Below are 15,888 nucleotides of genomic sequence, written 5' to 3'. Positions count from 1 at the left end.
AAAGCCCACGCGCCACAACTAGAGAGAAGCCCATGTGCCAAAACGAAGAGCCCGCGCCACAATGAAAGATCCTGCATGCCGCAACTAAGACCTGGCACAGCCAAAAAATTGTTTAAAAGAAAATAAATAAAATCTAAAAATAAAAAATAAAACAGGTTTTCTTCCGTCTTTACCCAATACCTAACAGAAGGAGTGAATGGGTGGGAAAAAGAAAAAAGGACACAAAAAAGAAAATTATAAACTTCATACTACATCCACTTCTCATTTCTCCTCTTCTACTCTCCTCATTTTTGTTTCTCATTCCCAATCTTTTGACCTGTTTCCATTTTTCACACTGGGTCAGGGTAGGAAGCAAGTTTCACAGTGCCTAGCAAGCAGGTGGGAGGAACTAGGGAAGCTTCTGTCCTTAAATTAAGCTCAGAGTCCTAGCATCCTAATATGGAGCTCATAACAGTGATTTTTAAATAGTGAAAAGCAGGGAAGGCGGGGACTGGCAAGGCTACAGGTTATCCACTGTATAATCAGAGCATTTAGTAGGCCAAGTATTTCATTTGCTCCAAGAGCTCAGCAAATTAAAAAAAACACACAAAACTTAAAATCAATCAGAACGTATTTACCACAGAAACACTGTTATATCTTTATGTTAGGTTTTTACAGGTAAACTCTAATGGGCTGCCCAGAAATCTAACCAAAAAGGCTAACCTTACAAAAAGAACTTTTTCTGGGAAAAATATACTGATTTTCCACCTTATAGCTTTAGTTTCTTTTCTTTTCCTTCCTTCTCTTTCTTTCTACAAAATCTATTATGCAAACCTTAAAAAGCTAACCATTTTCAAATGCCCATGCTTATTTTGTTCTAAATGTTAACTACATGTATTAAAGAAAAATATCCTGAACAATTAGTCTCCGGTTCTGTCAATTAAAAAAGATGTTTTAATTAATGTCAGAGGCTCTTTTCCCGATACAATGCAGCAAAGCTGTCATCCAGTCATGACTACCTGTTAACTGACATCACAACTATATGCTTCAATGAATCATTCAGTCCTTTTCTAACTTTACTGCAAAATAAACCTGACATGTTTTTTTAAAAGCCTTGCTTTCAAATGTGTTTTCTTATAGTAAAACCTCTGTACAGGTGTTGTGGAGCCTGTGTATGTGAGTCACAAGTATCTGTAATGAACTAACATCTAGAAAAACATCAAGTCTTTCTGCCTTGAGAACTGAATCGGTTTACTTGAGGCTAAATCTATGTAGTACAAAGGGATTTATTAAAGCTTCAGATGTATCACACCCTAACACCATCAAAAATCAGAGAAGTATTCTAATGGATTATCACACTAAAAAGATCAATCCAAAAATTTTATAACAGCCTCATAATTATAGCCAGTTCCACCCAACTGTGAATTCCTAGAAGGTAGCAGTCATGCTGCAATCATTTTTATAACATCAAAACTGGCATAGTATTTGTTGCACTACAGGTTTAATAAATGTCCACTTAATGAATGGAATACACTTTATTTGCCTGAGAAAGTCCAGGGTCAAGTCTGTGGGTCAGTTTTTTACCCTAACTTTTACTTACCTGATATCTAATTGTATTTCAAATTCTAGACTCTAAAACATTTCCTTAAAATTTTATCAATATAAAGACTTCAACTGCAGTAGAGCCACATATTTAAATAAGGCTGAAAGAATATTAGAAAACACCTGGCCCAACTGTACCCCCGTTTCAAATGGTGAAACTGAGGCCTATGAAGTTCAGTGAATTGACCAAGGCCACATAGCTCTTCACTGTCACAAGTGGAATTAAAATGCAGATGGTCTTCTACCTTTTAGTCTTGTCCTTATTACACCCTGTTACCTTCTCTGCTCCTTTTCAAATGCCTGACTGCTGCTAATTAAAAAGTATCTATAATGTGAAAATACTAATTACATCAGAACAAATGTAAGAAATCAATAAACTTGGGACTTCCCTGGTGGCACAGTGGTTGAGAATCCACCTGCCAATGCAGGGGACACGGGTTCGAGCCCTGGTCCGGGAAGATCTGACATACCGCGGAGCAACTAAGCCCGTGCGCAGTAACTACTGAGCCTGCGCTCTAGAGCCCACGAGCCACAACTCCTGTGCCCTCGCGCTGCAACTACTGAAGCCCACATGCCTGGAGCCCGTGCTCCACAACAAGAGAAGCCGGCGCACCACAATGAAGAGTAGCCCCCACTCTCCACAACTGGAGAAAGCCCGCGCAGCAATGAAGACCCAACACAGACAAAAAAACAAAAAACAAATCAATAAACTTGCCATGAAACAGTTTTAAGTATTAACTTATGAAGCAAAAGCCACCAATTTTCTCCACCCCACCCCAATTTCTACTTAACGCTAAGAAACTAAAAGTTACATTAAAAAATTAGAGAAGTGACTAGCCTCTGTAATCAGTTTAAGAAAACCTAAGGTCTACATATATTGTTAGGAACAGAGGCTGAAACCAGACAATCTTGAGGTTTCAGTGGTCAGTCTTTTCCTCCCAGTACTTCCTGCCTCCACCCGCACCAATAATTCAGCAGACATACCCTATGACCTATGCATTCTTTCACAGATTACATCAAGAAAACAAGGATTTCTTTTTCTTTTTGTCCTTGGAATATACGAATATTATCACAATTATAACACTGTCACTAATACCATGATAGGATACCCCCCCAAAAAACAATTTTTTTAAAATTTTTGGCTGCACTGCGTGGCACCAGGACCCCCGTTCTTCGACTAGAGATCGAACCTGCACTCCCTGCAATGGAAGCGTGGAGTCTTAACCATTAGACCACCAGGGAAGTCCCCCAGATGTACTTTTTTTACAATCTAGGATCTTGGGCTTTCAACATTCACTAAAATAGTAAAAAAAAAAAAACCCACTTATTTAAAATAAACCTTACTAGAAACTAGTATAACTTCGACTACAAACAGTTTCCAGTTTATGTTAGAAATATCAAAATGACCTTTAAGTTCACATTTAAAGTTTAAACTTTTTAAACAGTTTTATAAAATCATTTTCTAGACTAAAACTTATGAGGGTTAAAGATCGAAAGAACTTGTTTTAACATCAGCTTCTGAAAAAGTACTAGGCTACTTTTGTAAAATTTTACTACAGGTATACCTTAAAAACATGTGTGTGGGGAAAGTCTGTATATATAAACTCATATAAATATACACAGAACCACATCCTTGAATACAGCTCAAAAGGATTTATTCTATTAGGGACTGTTCTCAAAGATTCATATAAAACAGTTCCTTGCCACAGCGAGTATTAGGTCAAGTATATCACAGTCATGGAAAGAAATAATTAGAATGCAAGGAGAAATGTGCTTTGATACCAGCGTTCTGTGGGAGCACAGAGAAGGGGGTCAACACACCAATGTCTTGTTAAGTATGTGCCACGATAACAATGTGTACTTGTTAATGTTCAAGTGTATACAGTCTTCCGTACTTCCTCCTTCCTTCTGGTTATACCAGTTTGAGAGCTACTTCTCCCAATACTCTCTATTCCCCATCCCAAATTAGCCAAATCCTGAACCAGAATCCAAAGCCAGAACTATCAATAGGAATTGTCTAGATTTTCCAACGGTAGTGGTAAACGAGAGGACAAGATGCTGCTGCTCTTTGCTTGGCACACTGAGCAACATTTCAGAAGCAGCAAAATTTGCCTGCAGCCTCTTCCAGTCTGGGGCTTGCCATATAGAGCTGATGCTGTATCTGCGTTTGTTGATGTCCATCTTCTCACACCCCAGGAATAAAGAACAACAGGAAAAATAATCTAGCGTTCCTACTTGCAAAACTCCAGCAGTCACAGGTGATATGCCATGTGCAGCTAGTTCTAGAAATAATCCCTTTTGAAGGTCTTCCACTTACTGGAAGAAAAGCAGGGAGTCCAAAGAACATATCAGCTCTGCCACCCGCCAAGCAACAGTAACAGCAGCAGCACTTCGAAGAGACACGGGTTAAAACAGCACAGAGTATATGGTATACGCTTCAGAAAACCTGAAATCACATATATACTCAAATTAGGGAAACTGAAGGGCACTGCTGTCCCGGGTTGGGGGGGCGGTGCAGGGGAGCAGAGGCATAGCTCAGCCCATCAGTAACCTCATTGTACATTATCCTGTACTCTGAAATTACAGGATTCCCTTTCTTTCCTGGAGTGAGCTTCAAGATCTTAAAGAATAACACCAGGTAAACCTAACCCAGACCAGGATGTGTTGCTATCAAGTCTGCTAGTTCCAAGACAACAGTGGCGCTGCTGCAGCCAACGATTCCTTGGCACACAGACACGTTAAAATGATCCTGGCAGCGGCACTGGCTCTTCTCATTCACCCTCTGTTGTTACTCTAGCTCCTTTTGCTAAATCTGCCTCTGAGTATAGACAGGAGCTGGATGGTATAATCACCCAGCAGCTGTAGCTGAGCAATAGGCAGCCTAATTGTGGCGCCGGAGCAGCTGAGAGGAAGAAAAGAGAGACAACATACCCTACCATAGCCACACAAACCGCCGCACATACTACCAATCAGATACCAGGGTACTTTAACAGGAACAGATGATTTCCTTTAAAGAAAAGCAGTTGTACCTCGCTAGAGGAACTTATATTTGTATTACAGACCTGTTTAAACGTGAACTGAAGGTGACCTAAGCCATGTAGGGTTCTGAACAATGGAAGATCTTAACTAAAACTTCCTGTAAATATTCACACAACAAAGCCAGCACCACAAACATCACCTTTGTAACATAACTGAAAGTTCCTGTGATATAAGAACTTGGTACAGCCATGATCTCCTCTTCAGCTCTACATTACCACAATGCAAAGCAACCACACCAACAACTAACACAGCAAGCCATTACACAAAGCAAGTAAAGTAGCATAAGGCAGCGATTCACAGCATTTTGGAAACTCCAACACCATAATGTCATTTGAAACAAAACACCATTTCTTTAGGTGCTATACAGCACATTTCATAAAGTCTGAGTAAATGAAAACTTATTTTATGCTGAGAATTTTAAGACATCCTTAAGAATATCAAATCGCAGGCTGAAATTACCAATCTAAAGAATTATTGTTCCAGAAAACTGAAAATGGATGAAAGACTTATTACCTTGATACCATAGTTAAATTTTGAGTCTTAACTGTCATGTTACCATAATCTTCTGAAAAACAGGGCATATTTTATATTTGATGATAGAACAGTGTTCCCTAGTTTAATAAACACATTTTGATTACCTACTATTTGTCATGTACAACATACAAAACTGAAGAGGATTTAAAGTTAGTTAAACCTGGTGTCTCTCCTCAAAATATTAACATAATTAACATGTTATTCACCTGTGAAAGTAGTTACATACGCCAGCTGGTATTTCCCAGTTATGGTTTAATAGGTCTAATCCTTGTTTGCAAAGGGCAGCCTAGCAGTATTCTAAAGTCAGTCACCAAATATTAAGTCCTTTAGCGAAACACCTTATACACTGTAAAGTACACTACACACAGGCTTCTTTAAAAAGGAAATCTAGCAACTTTCACATAAACTAAAACACAGACACAGAAAAGCAATCATGGCTTAATGAACTATACGCTTGAACTATACCACCATCAGGTTAAAGAACTTTGCCACCACTTCAGGAGCCAGGTCCCAATCACAGCCTCCTCCCTCCCCCTTTATCTTTACTTTTACAGAAATAACTTCCTTACAGGTTTTTAAAAAATACATAGTTTTACCCCCCGAGTTTGCATTCCTAGATACCAGACCTTAATACTGCTCTTTATAAATTTTTGACATTAGGCTTTTTTTAATATAATGCTAGTAGAAACTAATAATAAATATAATGCTAGTAGAAACTAATAATGCTAGTAGAAACTAATAATAAATAATAAATAACTTACTAAAGAGCTAAACGTATTTATAAAGAAAAATTACATTAATAAATTATTTACTGCCTAAAAGGATGCAAATTTGAACTCTACATAAACAACTCTTAAAGCATGTGTCGGATATATTTCATTTACACTGGGTCCTTGCTATCTTTTAGAATATTTATTCTTTTAACATTACATACGATGAAAGAGATTTATTTGCATAGACGTTGATTTTTCAGCTTGAGAATTCACTGATTTAAAAAAAAAAAAACTTGAACCTTGTATTAATATTATACTTCAGCCATAAGACAAATTCCACCTATCCCAGGAGATAGGTCAAAGCTGTAATTTCACTTTTGGTTGAACAGAATGGAGTCAATTTTGTGGTTTATGAAGTCAGCAAAAATGTACTGCAAAATTAAAGCTATTATAACATTATGGTGGTTACAGCAGAGTACATATTTTAAGAGCCCTTTTATATTTTATCCTGGAAACATGTACTTAGATTCAGATCAAAGTCATTTGTTTTTTTTCAAATTTAGGACCCAATGAATTGTCAACCAGCATTCAAAATCTCCACTGAGGTTTAGCTAATGTCCAAAAATTAAAATACAATTACACTTCCTTTTCTTAAAACGTCAACTATGGCAGGGGTCTAATATATTAGTAAAGACAGAACAAAACATAAATAATGAAATATAACTTTCTTACAGAACAACAGATGAAAATCTTGTACGTGACACATACAAGGTCCTTGGCTTCTAATACAAGACACCCCTTCATTACCTGTCCATTCAAAATGTTTCCTGTCCACTGTGTGCCAACCATTGTGCTAGTTAATACATTAGATTTACCACACACTTTGCCTTAAATGCCTATAGTCACATGTACCTATTTAGTAATATTTTCCTTAGCGTGTAATTTAACCACAGATAATTTAACAGGATGGTTTAAACACACTTAGAATTATAAAGTTAACTTTGCCACTGCAATCCTGCAGTTGCAATGCACAAGTATACCACCATCATACACATGTATATGTGAGATCATCTATGTGAACACACATTCCGGTGGGAACATATATACACATAATAAATGGCTTGAACATAAAGTTTGATTCCAGTGGAGACTCAGCTTTTCATTTCTCTAACAATTTATAAAGCGTCAGACCGTGTGTTATGCCGTGCCTGTTTTAATTAATGAAGCAGAAAATAATTCTACCAAATCCAAACCATGTTGGGTCCCACCCACTACAGAACAAAAATTAAAGCAGTCCCTACCCTACATCGGATTTGATTTTCTAAGAGCTTCTTAAAACAACGTTGCCCCATGCCCAATAAAGCAAAAGCTGGAAGCAATTATCAAGAAAAACACACATTAAAACAAAATTTTCTGTAACACATGTGGACAAGAACCGAACCAAATGGGAGGCGGAGCGTCATAACACTAAAAGTGCACGCTGAACAGCGTATTTCCCAACCCCCAACCCAAAACAAAGGAAAACTTTAACATGTTGCGGTTTTCAATCAAACCTAGCGCAGCGAGAGGCTCACCCGCTCTCCCCCCCTCCCCCGCCCGTTCTCCCGGCACAGTTGCCACCCCGCGTCCGCCGACAGGCAGACCCCCGACCCCGGGGACGGGAAGGGGCCGCTGCTCCCGCCCCTTACTTCGGCCAAAAGAAACCTCGCCGGCCTCTCGCCGGGCGGCCAGCACGACCTTAGAGCGGCGGGTACGGGTGTCCCGGCGCTCCCAGGACCTTGGGTCGGACTTGGGCGGGACCGGGAAGGAATGGACTGGGCGGAGACCGAGGCAGAGGGCGAGCAGGTAGCGCCGGGAAGGACACACGCCCGTCGGGCGAGCCGGGCCGGGGGAGGGGAGAAGTTTCTCCCAACTTCCCGACTCGGAGCCAGCGGGGAGCAGCGGCGCCTCCGGGCGCAGGCAGGCGCCGGGCCTAGCGCTGCGGGGCCGGGGTCGGCCGCCTCCTGCTCCGCCCGCGGGGCCCCGAAGCGTCCTTACCTGCGCTCCAGCGGCGCTCGCATGAGTCGCCGCAGCGGCGGGGAAGGGTGGCGGAGAGGGGCCGGCGGGCGGAGGGGAGGCCCGTGGGGCCCTCTCCGTCCTCCACCTCCTCGTCCCGAGCGCCGAGGGGCAGCAACGACGGCACAGCCAGCCGGGGACTCGCTACTTCAGAAGGGAATTCCCGGGCTCCCCAACCCCGCGGCCTCACGCTCCACCTCCTCCCCGCGCGGTGCCCGCCCTCACTCCCGGCCCCGCCCCCCCGTGTAGGGGCGGGGGCGGACTACCTGCGCGCGCGGCCGCCCGCTCACCGAACTCGCGCCGCGCCCGACTGGGCTCCCGCGACCTCGCCTTCCGACGCCGGCGCGCGCCCCCTCGGGTTGCGGGCCGCCCTCCAGCTGTCCCGGTCGGCTGCGAGATCAAGTCAGTAATCCCGACCCAACATGGCGGCGGGGTCTGGGGCGGATTCCCGAGGCGGCGCAGGCTGAGGGGGCGTGAGGAGGAGGCGCTTCTCCACTCGGAAAGCAGGCCCACAGCGCCCCCTCCCCACGCGCGGAACCTGCGGCTCGGCTGCCGTGGAAGATAGGGTGGGGTGCCTCGGCCTTTCTCCTTTCCCCTCGCCCCGCTCTCTGTAGTGCCGAGGGCTTTGTTTTCGTGGGGAGTATAGGAGTTTGGGGGGTTGGCTGTTTGCTCTTCAGTACTATGCTTCCTCACCCTTTGTCGTGGATAGTAAAATCTCAGCCCAGCCAGGGGGGTGTTACTAACACCCTCATCACCAGCCTGATCGCCGTCCAGAAACGCTCGCGTCTGGCCTCCTTCCGATCCAAGGATCCTGTCCCAGCCCCAGGAGCTTCCTGTTGACTGTAGGTCGAACCAGCCTTGCCAGGAGGGGGAACCGAAGCCGAGTTTTGTTGGCGACTCTCCCAGTAATGGTGGCTTTGGCTTGTCTTGGGACAGCGTGTACTTAGGCGATGCTGGCACTTAGGCGATGCTGGCAACGTCCCAGAGGAGGAACTGGGGAAGGTATTATTGTCCCGTTTGACAGCTGTGGAAACTGAGGCTGCCACCCCAACGAACGTGGAGCAGCCACAACTAGAATCCTGGTCATCTGAATCCAAGCACCTTTCCCACTGGCCTTGCAGCCAGTCGCTGAAGAAGGAAGAGGGTACAGAAGGTCCAGAAGGAACTGGGAAAAAATGAGGGTCAGTCAGTGTCCAGAAGGGCTGAATATTGAGTGTCTTCTGCTGAAATCACTTCTGCCCTGACAGACTCTCACATTAACTTCCTCTTCGTATTTCCTCTTTGGTGGGGTTACCAGAACTATTAATGTTGGGACTGTTGGTTTCCTTTGTGGTTTTTAGCGAAATTCAGAATCATCTTCGACAAATATGAAATGGTACAATCATATGTGCCAGTATTTGGGTATTCTAGAAACTTAGGAAATGCATATAAGGGTTTGAAAAAAATTTTTTTTCAGCTCACTAAATGAGCCAAAGATAGGCATAGGCATTCACATTAACTAAAAGGTAACATCGTGCTTTATATGATTTAGCTGCTAAAACTTCATTTGCCCTTGACTGTCTTGGTTATTAAAATTTTCACGTAAATTTATATTTAGCTTTTTTTTAAACTAGAAAATAAATTCCTTGAGCTGCTACTTTTCTAAACTTCTGTGTAAAATAGAGATAGTATTTTTTGTCCTAAACTCTCATCCTCAAAAAAATCAACTCAAAAATACTAGTTTACTCCAGTTCAAGGGATGAAGTGGCTTTGAAGATGTTCTGTATGGAGTTTTAAAGATGGGAGAGGGTGTCAAAATCCTACATGTTTTGTTATACTCACTTATCTTCACTTTTCTTCCCTTAACCCTCATTTTAATTCCTTTTATTACTTCATTCCCTGTTTTCTCTTTTGGAATATTTGTCTAACAACATCAAGCTTCAGTCTGTAAATATTCTGGAGACTTTTCAATCTGGAGTCTCACTTATTTCCAGGCATATTTAAAACAAACGGGACAAAGAGAATCTCTAAAGCCTCACTGAGTTTGGTATAATAGAAATTTCTTTCAAGTGAAAATCTGTTCATTTGTGAAAGGACAAATGAAGAAGCACACCCCTGTGTCCCTCCCACACAGCAGGGAGGTCTGGTATGTATGGGTTAAGGAGTGATAAGGAACCTAAATCATGGAATCCCTGGGCGAGTCTGCTGGATGAAAAAGCTAGGGGAAAACTTGAAATAAATTAATGAAATAGGTTAAGTCCCTACAAGAGTGAAACACATCGTTTATTTAAGTTTATTAATGCTTACAATTATCTGACTGATGGAAAGTCTGAAGGATTTGGAGTTTCCTTGGAGCCCACTCCCTCTCACCCTGGAACATGTGATTTTGCCAGGAAGTGGTTGTGTGTGGAATAAACCTCTCCTGCCTGTGTCAGTCATCTGCTGCTGTTGCTGCTTGCATCACTGAGGCTGTGATGATAATTTTCTCTTCCTGGTAACTAGAGAGCCTGCAGTCCTACACAGGGTGCAGGCACTGGTCTCTGCTCTTTAATGACTATCCTCACTACCACCCCCTCCCCCACAAATGCCTTCCACCATAACCATTCAAAGCTTGGATCTCCTTAAGTCACGGTGCCTCGGGTTATCTACACCACCTCAGCCTTGCCTCCTCCACCTGGCCAATTAGGGCAAATATGAGGAGCCCTCTAAGCAAAGATAGGGAAAATCGAGCAAAAGGCAAGTATCCATCCTTGAATGTTAGGCTTGTTGTGCCAAGCTCTGTGGCGAGATGCCGTACAATTTCTGATGCTTTCATCACCTCCAGGACTGGTGCTCACCTGGGCAAGGTCTGTCTAAGAGAAGCACTCCACCGGATGTGTAAGGACACCTCCTGCAATGAATAGATACAAGAAACGGCGATCTTATGTGAGCTGCAGCAAATCCAGCCCATCGTTTTGCCCTGTTTTGTTGCTCTCTCCAGCATCTGACTTATTGCCTGCCTGGTCTACAATCTTAGATTTCCACCCTGTGCCTGGTGTGCCTCCCCAGCTCCGGGACTATTTGTTGGAAATCTAGTCTTTGCTGTTGGAATCTACTTCGGCGTCATCTAGGTTTATTTTTCTGACTTCAGTTCTTCCTAGTTCTCCTGTAGTTTTGTCCCAGGCCTGTTATACCTAGCGAAGTCCCTACCAGTGTCAGCAGCTCTAGCTCCCCGGGTACCACTCTGCCTGTTCCTAGATAGTCTTCGCCATCACTTCAGACTTTCCTGCTCTCAACTTGGTTCATCACTCTGTTCTGTGACAGCAGTTTCTAAGCTGGATGGCACTTGGCATCTTCTCACATGCTGTCCACCTTGCAGAATATAGCATGCAGTGGACACCTTTTGAGGGTGTCTGTTTAACCCAAGGTCCTCTACTCTGAGAACCAGTCCTCTCCCAATAGCCGGAGTGTACCCCCTACTTTCAGGCTCCAGCTTGGAATTTGGAATTTTGAGGGAGTGACACAAAGGTGACTCAGAGGTTATTCATGATGGTGTGGTGGAGTTCAGGGTCCAGTGGCATAAGGTGAGTGTCCAGGGGTAGGGAGGGCCCAGGAGCAGCAAGTGTCCAGTGCTGCTGGTGCCTGCATCCTAAGCAGACCATCCCTATGTCAGGACCTGGACTCTGCCCCACCTCCCTTGGTTCTTGCCTGAGCCTGCTCCACCAATCCTCCTGTTCATTCTCTGAACTTCCAAAATTAAATTCTCTTTCTGCTTAAATTAAGTAGAGACCTTCTGTTCTTTGCAAATAAGAGCCACTGTTAGTTTCTGCTACTTACTCATACTGCTGACAGTAAACTCAAGTGCTGTGAGGGCAGCACCTCCTGCCCCCTGCACACAGTGGGGGTGGGTGAGGGCTGGGGGGGAGCTTGTTTTCAGGGAGAGGATGAAGCAGATGCATAGTGAGAAGTTTTTCCGGTGATAAGAGCTTGTAGGACCCCAATGCCAACTCTAGTTGCCTTGAGCCACATGTAAGACCCCAAGAGTAGAACATAGCTGGCAAATCAGTCCTTCCTCCAGCTGCCAGGGGCAGTCTTTTTTTAAAAAATGTTTTATTTATTTTTGGCTGTGTTGGGTCTTCGTTGCAGTGTGCGGGCTTCTCATTGCGGTGGCTTCTCGTTGTGGAGCACAGGCTCTAGGTGTGCAGGCTTCAGTAGTTGCAGCATGCGGGCTCAGTAGTTGTGCCTCGCGGGCTCTAGAGCACAGGCTCAGTAGTTGTGGCGCATGGGCTTAGTTGCTCCGAGGCATGTGGGATCTTCCCAGACCAGGGATCGAACCTGTGTCCCCTGCATCGGCAGGTGGATTCTTAACCACTATGCCACCAGGGAAGTCCAGTCATTGCTTTTACATGACAGCAGGCATCTACCCTTTCTCCCAGAGCACTACCTCCCATCCTCAAAATCCTTCTCAACACAACGATTCAGGCAGCAAACACCTGAAATTGATGTTAGATGTTGCAACCCATTTGATACCTCTGCCCTATAGGCTTATAATTTCCTCCCAAGATCTATATGTGCAAGTCCTGTAGCTATTCCCAAGTGTTTGACCTGATACATTAAGCTGATGTGTGGTCAGTGTTTCTGACAGTGAGTATAAACATGACCGAAATTGCTACCAGATTGCTACTTCCTGGAAATCTTTACAAATGGGTTATAAAAGGTAGAACATAACTTTGCTTAAAGGCAAGAAGTTAGAATGTTTACCTACATCAAAGGTTCAGAAAAGAAACTATACATCAGTCATGCTCTTATCTCTTAAATTAACTAACATCAGATCATGAAACATAAAGGACTGGAATCAGGGAACTCTTTTATTAGATATTTTGCAAGCTAACACTGCGGTTGGTGTTTAAAAATACGTTTGGAATGAATCTATGTCTTTGAAAAACTCTTTTAACATTGTTTTAAAGCTATGCTTTCTTTTTGTACTTTCAGTGGTATAGATCATTTTTTGCATTGTGTCTGAGCAATTAAAATCTGACAAGATCATATTATATGATGTAAACCATAATGCACTTTTAATTCTTTAGCAAAGTGTATTTACGCTTCTTTTACTTGTATATGAAGAAGGCTTTTGAGTACTTGAAATAGCTACTTAATTGCTCTTCTTGCTAGGGGAATATCTTACATAACAAATATCTAACATAAGATCTATGCTTTGATGAAATGTCTTAGGTCATGTGAATGAATTAATGTGACTGCAACACCGATACCAGGGTTGTAAAAACCATGTCTGTCTCTTATTGAGCCCTTACCATATGCCAGGTGCTTTACCTGAGTCATTCACTGAATCCTCATAATCACTCTGGAGGTTAGTAGTAGTATTCCCATTTGCAGATTGGAGCCCATTGCAGAAAAGAAATTATTTCTTAAATGTATTTCAATGACTATGTAAAACAGCATTTGTTTCTCCAAATTCTAAAATAATGAAAATTGGTAAACTGCCTTTATAATTAGGAAACATAAATAAGAAATGTGGGATTCTACAAATTTCATAGGAAATTCTTTAATGTATAATCTTGTATCTCTAAGAAAGGGTTGGGGACAAACTTAAAAGATGCATGAGAGGGCTTCCCTGGTGGCACAGTGGTTGAGAGTCCGCCTGTCGATGCAGGGGACATGGGTTCGTGCCCCGGTCCGGGAAGATCCCATATGCCGTGGAGCGGCTGGGCCCATGAGCCGTGGCCGCTGAGCCTGCGCGTCTGGATCCTGTGCTCCGCAACGGGAGAGGCCACAAGAGTGAGAGGCCTGCGTACCACAAAAAAAAAAAAAAAAAAGTGTTGGGGACAAACTTAAAAGATGCATAAGATTAACCTAAAAAGAATGAATCAATTCAGAAAAAACTATGAATTGAATATTAACTTTCTGGAGGTTAGTATTTGGCATCTGTGGAGGCAGTCTTCCAATGACACCTCCCTTGAACCATGGTCTGCAGTTGAAGAACCAAATATCTGAGAAATGACTATATGTACAGCATATATGATTACCTGGCCAAATAAAAAGTATGTAGGTTAAATGAATGTTAAAGTTTATATTTTAATCTGCCAAGGCTAGGTAACGGTAGTTAAGCCTTCCATGGTAACATAACTCAGTGATTAGAGTCAGTAAAACAGCTAGTAACCCAAACTAGGTAAGGTTGTTTAATATTTTAAAAATCAGCTGATTGAGATTTTAAAAATCAGCTGATTGATTCATTCATAAAGCATTCATAGACTATCTCCTGACAAATTCTGTATATTTCAGTTTATGCTGCATTAAAAGAGATCTTATGGGGCTTCCCTGGTGGCACAGTGTTTGAGAGTCCGCCTGCTGATGCAGGGGACACGGGTTCGTGCCCCGGTCTGGGAAGATCCCACATGCCGCGGAGCGGCTGGGCCCGTGAGCCATGGCCGCTGAGCCTGCATGTCCAGAGCCTGTGCTCCGCAACGGGAGAGGCCACAACAGTGAGAGGCCCGCGTACCGCAAAAAAAAAAAAAAAAAAAAGATCTTATGACTTTATTAACTTGAAGGATTGGAAAATTAATGGCAGTATATTTTCTTTGTATTGAAATTCAACAAATTAAATATTAATAGATTTTCAAAGATTTTATGTGGACTTTTTTTTCAGGGAAAAAGGAATTAATATCCTACCACATTTAATGTTAAAATACATAGTTTTCAAAAAATACATAGTTTTCTTTAGGATATTCATTGGAGACTAATACAATCAGTTTTTACACTTTATACCTAATTTAATTAAAAAAAATTTTTTGTTTTGCTTAAAAGAGCTAGCCACTATTTTTTAAAATTATCTTTTAGCTTTATTGTTATTATCATTTTCATTTCTTTATAGTGGACTACTCTACAACCATTTCAAATTTTTGAGTCCTGAGTTCTGGTCATTAATTCCTGTGGGCCTATGTCCTTCTGAATATTTGAAAGCATGTTTACTAAAGAATCAACAGCCATGCACTGAAGAATCAAAGAGTGTACAATGACTCACACTAAAGAGGATGCTATTTAAATAATCCAAATGTGACTAACTTCAAAGTAGAGATTTTTTTTTTGGACACCTTGTAATTTTGGCATAAAATAGAAAATTGGCACTCATGCTCATTTCACGTAAAATTAATTCCAACAAGTTAAAATAGAAGCAGAGCTGGAGACCAAGGAATGGATGTTTTGTTTTGAAAACCAGACTGGAAATTCTGTTTATATTATAGTAAGGCCCTTTTAAAATTTATTTGAACTTCTGCTCAGGAAAATATTTAGATTTTCCTTAGCCCTCTTAAGGACCTATTGTCTAGTTGTGGATTTTATTTGAAAACCTTGAAACAGAAAAAAAAAAATTCCTCCTTTTGTCAAAGTCTCCAAGCCTCACATATTCTCTTTAAAAATCACCAGTCTCATTTCCTTTGAGATGATGAGCTATACATCCAAAGAACAAAGCATTTCCTGAGTCTGTTTAGAGTACATAGGATTAGTTCCTAAGTGTTTGTCATGTACCCTCAAGAACCTGGTAGAAAGTAAAAAACAAGATACCTCCCCAAAAATACAGAAATTTATATAAAATCTTGAGATGGTAAATAGCACAGAATTACATAAAGTCCCAGGAAGTATTTGATAAGTTTGGTCATTTAGACATGTAAACACTTATTAAGCTTTACATTCCTTAAGATAGAAAGCTATGACAGTGGAAAGATGTTTGGACTGGGAATAAATACTAATTCTGGTCCAACTGCTAGTGGATATGGGGTTTCTTTTCTTTTTTTTTAATTTGTTTGTCATTTATTTTTATTATTGAGCTGTAATTATTCTTTGTACATTCTGGATACAAGTGCCTTATGAGACATAATGATTTGTAGGAATGTTCTCCCATTTTGTGGGTTGTCTTCACTTTTTAAAAATCATTTATTTATTTATTTATGACTGTGTTGGGTCTTTGTTGCTGCACGCGGGCTCTCTCTAGTTC

The 15,888-nt window shown here is 42.0% G+C and overlaps 1 protein-coding gene across 1 annotated transcript in view; it reads right to left on the bottom strand.

Annotated features, from left to right (window-relative positions):
* The window catches only part of YES1 (YES proto-oncogene 1, Src family tyrosine kinase), a 77,893-nt gene extending 69,842 nt beyond the window's left edge, over window positions 1-8,051 (bottom strand). Inside the window, exon 1 of the mRNA XM_007459055.1 lies at window positions 7,905-8,051. The gene's annotated coding sequence lies outside the window, so the exon portion shown is untranslated. The remainder of the gene's footprint in view (window positions 1-7,904) is intronic.
* Window positions 8,052-15,888: the final 7,837 nt, after the last annotated feature.

The sequence above is a fragment of the Lipotes vexillifer genome, unplaced genomic scaffold (assembly GCF_000442215.2).
Source record: "Lipotes vexillifer unplaced genomic scaffold, Lipotes_vexillifer_v1.1 scaffold702, whole genome shotgun sequence".
Taxonomy (NCBI): domain Eukaryota; kingdom Metazoa; phylum Chordata; class Mammalia; order Artiodactyla; family Lipotidae; genus Lipotes; species Lipotes vexillifer.
This window is presented reverse-complemented; position numbering and strand designations above follow the sequence as displayed.